The 6,449-nt window shown below is 40.4% G+C and overlaps 1 non-coding gene across 1 annotated transcript; it reads right to left on the bottom strand.

The window, feature by feature from the left end:
* Positions 1-6,131: 6,131 nt before the first annotated feature.
* On the bottom strand, positions 6,132-6,238 carry LOC116484434 (U6 spliceosomal RNA). Its single transcript, XR_004252592.1, has one exon. It is a non-coding gene; the product is annotated as a U6 spliceosomal RNA (small nuclear RNA).
* Between the last annotated feature and the right edge of the window lie 211 nt (positions 6,239-6,449).

The following is a 6,449-nucleotide window of genomic DNA, read 5'->3' as shown; positions in this document are numbered from 1 at the left end:
CCATGTGCCATGTCGGTTTGCTGCACCCATTAACTCGTCATTTACATTAGGTATTTCTCCTAATGCTATCCCCCCTCCATCACCCCACCCCATGAGAGACCCCGGTGTCTGATGTTCCCTACCCTGTGTCCAAGTGTTCTCATTGTTCAATTCCCACCTATGAGTGAGAACATGTGGTGTTTGGTTTTCTGTCCTTGTGATAGTTTGCTCAGAATGATGGTTTCCAGTTGCATCCATGTGCCTACAAAGGACATGAACTCATTTTTTTATGGCTGCATAGTATTTCATGGTGTATGATCTCATTTTTTTTATGGCTGCATAGTATTCCATGGTGTATATGTGCCACATTTTCTTAATCCAGTCTATCACTGATGGACATTTGGGTTGGTTCCAATTCTGCTATTGTAAATAGTGCTGCAATAAACATACGTGTACATGTGTCTTTATAGCAGCATGATTTATAATCCTTTGGATATACACCCAGTAATGGGATCACTGGGTCAAATGGTATTTCTAGTTCTAGATCCTTGAGGAATCGCCACACTGTCTTCCACAATGGTTGAACCAGTTTACACTCCCACCAACAGTGTAAAAGCATTCCTATTTCTCCACATCCTCTCCAGTACCTGTTGTTTCCTGACTTTTTAATGATCACCATTTTAACTGGTGTGAGATGGTATCTCACTGTGGTTTTGATTTGCACTTCTCTGCTGACCAGTGATGATGAGCATTTTTTCATGTGTCTGATGGCTGCATAAATGTCTTCTTCTGAGAAGTGTCTGTTCATATCCTTCACCCACTTTTTGATGGGGTAGATTTTTTTCTTGTAGATTTGTATAAGTTCTTTGTAGATTCTGGATATTAGTTCTTTGTCGGATGAGTAGATTGCAAAAATTTTCTCCCATTCTGTAGGTTGCCTGTTCACTCTGATGGTAGTTTATTTTGCTGTGCAGAAGCTCTTTAGTTTAATTAGATCCCATTTGTCAATTTTGGCTTTTGTTGCCATTGCTTTTGGTGTTTTAGTCATGAAGTTCTTGCCCACGCCTATGTCCTGAATGATATTGCCTAGGTTTTCTTCTAGGGTTTTTATGGTTTTAGGTCTAACATTTAAGTCTTTAATCCATCTTGAATTAATTTTCGTATAAGGTGTAAGGAAGGGATCCAGTTTCAGCTTTCTACATATGGCTAGCCAGTTTTCCCAGCAGCACTTATTAAATAGGGAATCCTTTCTGCATTGCTTGTTTTTGTCAGATTATCAAGGATCAGATGGTTGTAAATGTGTGGTATTATTTCTGAGGCCTCTGTTCTGTTCCATTGATCTATGTCTCTGTTGTGGTACCAGTACCATGCTGTTTTGGTTACTGTAGCCCTGTAGTATAGTTTGAAGTCAAGTAGTGTGATGCCTCCAGCTTTGTTCTTTTTGCTTAGGTTTGTCTTGGCAATGCGGGCTCTTTTTTGGTTCCATATGAACTTTCAAGTAGTTTTTCCCAATTCTGTGAAGAAAGTCATTGGTAGCTTGATGGAGATGGCAGTGAATCTATAAATTACTTTGGGCAGTATGGCCATTTTCACGATATCAATTCTTCTTCTCCATGAGCATGGAATGTTCTTCCATTTGTTTGTGTCCTCTTTTATTTCATTGAGCAGTGGTTTGTAGTTCTCCTTGAAGAGGTCCTTCACATCCCTTGTAAGTTGGATTCCTAGGTATTTTATTCCCTTGGTAGCAACTGTGAATGGGAGTTCACTCATGATTTGGCTCTCTGTTTGTCTATTATTGGTGTATATGAATGCTGGTGATTTTTGCACACTGATTTTGTATCCTGAGACTTTGCTGAAGTTGCTTATCAGCGTAAGGAGATTTGGGGCTGAGATGATCGGGTTTCCTAAAAATACAATGATGTCATCTGCAAACAGGGACAATTTGTCTTCCTCTTTTCCTAATTGAATACCCTTTATTTCTTTCTCCTGCCTGATTGCCCTGGCCAGAACTTCCAACACTATGTTGAATAGGAGTGGTGAGAGAGGGCATCCCTGTCTTGTGCCAGTTTTCAAAGGGAATGCTTTCAGTTTTTGCCTATTCAGTATGATATTGGCTGTGGGTTTGTCATAAATAGCTCTTATTATTTTGAGATATGTTGCATCAATACCTAGCTCTTTGAGAGTTCTTAGCACGAAGGGCTGTTGAATTTTGTCAAAGGCCTTTTCTGCATCTATTGAGATAATCATGTGGTTTTTGTTGTTGGTTGTTTATGTGATGGATTACATTTATTGATTTGCATATGTTGAATCAGCCTTGCATCCCAGGGATGAAGCCCACTTGAGTGTGGTGGATCAGCCTTTTGATGTGCTGCAGGATTTGGTTTGCCAATATTTTATTGAGGATTTTTGCATCGATGTTCATCAGGGATAGTGGTCTAAAATTCTCTTTTTTTGTTATTTCTCTGCCAGGCTTTGGTACCAGGATGATGCTGGCTGCATAAAATGAGTTAGGGAAGATTCCCTCTTTTTCTATTGATAGGAATACTTTCAGAAGGAATCGTATCAGCTCCTCTTCCTACCTTTGGTAGAACTCAGCTGTGAATCCGTCTGGTCCTGGACTTTTTTTGGTTGGTAGGCTATTAATAATTGTCTCAATTTCAGAGCCTGTTATTGGTGTATTCTGGGATTCAACCTCTTCCTGGTTTAGTCTTGGTTAGGGGTGTATGTGTCCAGGAATTTATCCATTTCTTCTAGATTTTCTAGTTTACTATAAACACCTCTACACAAATATTCTCTGATGGTAGTTTGTATTTCTGTGGTATTGGTGGTGATATCCCTTTTTTTTATTGCGTCTATTTGATTCTTCTCTCTTTTCTTCTTTATTAGTCTTGCTAGCGGTCTATCAATTTTATTGATCTTTTCAAAAACCAGCTCCTGGATTCATTGATTTTTTTGAAGGGTTTTTTGTGTCTCTATCTCCTTTAGTTCTGCTCTGATCTTAGTTATTTCTTGCCTTCTGCTAGCTTTTGAATTTGTTTGCTCTTGCTTCTCTAGTTCTTTTAATTGTGATGTTAGGGTGTTGATTTTAGATCTTTCCTGCTTTCTCTTGTGGGCATTTAGTGCTATAAATTTCCCTCTACACACTGCTTTAAATGTGTCCCAGAGATTGTTATGTTGTGTCTTTGTTCTTATTGGTTTCAAACAACATCTTTATTTCTGCCTTCGTTATTTACCCAGTAGTAATTCAGGAGCAGGTTGTTCAGTTTCCATGTAGTTGTGCAGTTTTGAGTGAGGTTCTTAGTCCTTAGTTCTAATTTGATTGCACTGTGGTCTGAGAGACAGTTTGTTGTGATTTCTGTTCTTTTACATTTGCTGAGGAGTGCTTTACTTCCAATTATGTGGTCAATTTTGGAATAAGTGTGATGTGGTAATGAGAAGAATACATATTCTGTTGATTTGGGGTGGAGAGTTCTGTAGATGTCTATTAGGTCTGCTTGGTGCAGAGCTGAGTTCAAGTCCTGCATATCCTTATTAACCTTCTGTTTCGTTGATCTAATATTGACAGTGGGGTGTTAATGTCTCCCATTATTATTGTGTGGGAGTCTAAGTCTCTTTGTAGGTCTCTATGAACTTGCTTTATGAATCTGGGTGCTCCTGTATTGGGTGCATATATATTTAGGATAGTTAGCTCTTCTTGTTGAATTGATCCCTTTACTATGATGTAATGCCCTTCTTTGTCTCTTTTGATCTTTGTTATTTTAAAGTCTGTTTTACCAGAGACTAGGATTGCAACCCCTGCTTTTTTTTTTTTTTTTTTTTTTTTTTTGCTTTCCGTTTGCTTGGTAGATCTTCCTCCAACCCTTTATTTTGAGCCTGTGTGTGTCTGCACATGGGATGGATTTACTGAATACAGCACACTGATGGGTCTTGACTCTTTATGCAATTTGCCAGTCTGTATCTTTTAATTGGGGCATTTAGTCCATTTACATTTAAGGTTAGTATTGTTATGTGTGAATTTGATCCTGTCATTATGATGTTAGCTGGTTATTTTGCCTGTTAGTTGATGCCGTTTCTTCCTAGCATTGATGGTCTTTCCAGTTTAGCATGTTTTTGCGGTGGCTGGTACTGGTTGTTCCTTTCCATGTTTAGTGCTTCCTTCAGAAGCTCTTGTAAGGCAGGCCTGGTGGTGACAAAATCTCTCAGCATTTGCTTGTCTGTAAAGGATTTTATTTCTCCTTCATTTATGAAGCTTAGTTTGTCTCGATATGAAATTCTGGGTTGAAAATTCTTTTATTTAAGAATGTTGAATATGGGCCCCCACTCTGTACTGGCTTGTAGAGTTTCTGACTAGAGATCAGCTGTTAGTCTGATGGGCTTCCCTTTGTGGGTAACCAGACCTTTCTCTCTGGCTGCCCTTAACATTTTTTCCTTCATTTCAACCTTGGTGAATCTGACAATTACGTATCTTGGGGTTGCTCTTCTCAAGGAGTATCTTTGTGGTGTTCTCTGTATTTCCTGAATTTGAATGTTGGCCTGCCTTGCTAGGTTGGGGAAGTTCTCCTGGATAATATCCTGCAGAGTATTTTCCAGCTTTGTTCCATTCTCCCCATCACTTTCAAATCCACATACACCAAATCACAATCCACATACACCAATCAAATGTAGATTTGGTCTTTTCACATAGTTCCATATTTCTTGGAGGCTTTGCTCGCTTCTTTTTACTCTTTTTTCTCTAAACTTCTCTTCTTGCTTTATTTCATGAATTTGATCTTCAATCACTGATATCCTTTTTTCCACTTGATGAAATCGGCTATTGAAGCTTGTGCATGACTCATGTAGTTCTCCTGTCATGGTTTTCAGCTCCATCAGGTCATTTAAGGTCTTCTCTACACTGTTTATTCTAGTTAGCCGTTCTTCTTTTTTCAAGGCTTTTAACTTGTTCGCAATGGGTTCAAACATCCTCCTTTAGTTCGGAGAAGTTTGTTACTAACTGACCTTCTGAAACCTACTTCTGTAAACTCGTCAAAGTCATTCTCTGTCCAGCTTTGTTCTGTTGCTGGTGACAAGCTGCGATCCTTTGGAGGAGAAGAGGCACTCTAGTTTTTAGAATTTTCTGCTTTTCTGCTGTCGTTTCTCCCCATCTTTGTGGTTTTATCTACCTTTGGTCTTTGATGTTGGTGACCTACACATGGGATTTTGGTGTGGATGTCGTTTTTTTGATGTTGATGCTATTCCTTTCTGTTTGTTAGTTTTCCCTCTAATAGTCAGGTCCCTCAGCTGCAGTTCTGTTGGAGTTTGTTGGAGGTCCACTCCAGACCCTCTTTGCCTGGGTATCATCAGCAGAGGCTGCAGAACAGCAAATATTGCTGCCTGATCCTTCCTCTGGAAGCTTCGTCCCAGAGGGACACCTGCCTGTATGAGATGTCAGTTGGCCCCTACTGGGAGGTGTCTCCCAGTTAGGCTACATGGGGGTCAGGGACCCACTTGAGGAGACAGTCTGTCTGTTTTCGGAGCTCAAACACCATTCTGGGAGAATGACTGCTCTCTTCAGAGCTGTCAGACAGGGACGTTTAAGTCTGTAGAAGTTTCTGCTGCCTTTTGTTAAGCTATTCCCTGCCCCCAGAGGTGGAGCCTACAGAGGCAGACAGGCCTTGTTGAGATGAGGTGGGCTCTACTCAGTTTGAGCTTCTGGGCTGCTTTGTTTACCTACTCAAGCTTCAGCAATGGCAGACGCTCCTTCCCCAGCCAGGCTGCTGCCTCGCAGCTGGATCTCAGACTGCTGTGCTAGCAGCAAGCAAGGCTCTGTTGGCTTGGGATTTGCTGAGCCAGGCACGGGATATAATCTCCTGGTGTGCCATTTGCTAAGACCATTGGAAAAGTGCATTATTTGGGTGGCAGTGTCCCGATTTTCCTGCTACAGTCTGTCATGGCTTCCCTTGGCTAGTAAAGGGACATCCCCCAACACCTTGTGCTTCCTGGGTGAGGCAATGCCCCACCCTGCTTCGGCTAGCCCTCTGTGGGCTGCACCCACTATCCAACCAGTCCCAATGAGATGAAGTAGGTACCTCAGTTGGAAATGCAGAAATCACCCATCTTCTGTGTCGATCATGCTGGGAGCTGCAGACCGGAGTTGTTCCTATTTGGCCATGTTGAAAAATATGGAATGCTTCACAAATTTGCATGTCATCCTTGTGCATGGGCCATGCTAGTCTTCTCTGTATCATTCCAATTTTAGTATATGTGCTGCCACAGTGAGCACCATAAAAATTTTATATTTGGTAAGGCAAATAAACTCACAGATACAATGAAAAGGCAAGTCATAGTATGGAAATGTATTTATAATACATATAAGGAATTAATTTTCTTGATATTAATGTGTATTCATTAATGTGTATATGAGATATATAAAGAATTAATTTCCTTAATATTTAAATAAATCTTATAGGTTAATGAGAAATGACAGCCTCAGT

This window comes from Hylobates moloch, unplaced genomic scaffold (genome assembly GCF_009828535.3).
Source record: "Hylobates moloch isolate HMO894 unplaced genomic scaffold, HMol_V3 SCAFFOLD_15, whole genome shotgun sequence".
Lineage (NCBI taxonomy): Eukaryota > Metazoa > Chordata > Mammalia > Primates > Hylobatidae > Hylobates > Hylobates moloch.
The sequence above is the reverse complement of the archived record's forward strand: the minus strand, read 5'-3'. Positions and strand labels throughout refer to the sequence as shown.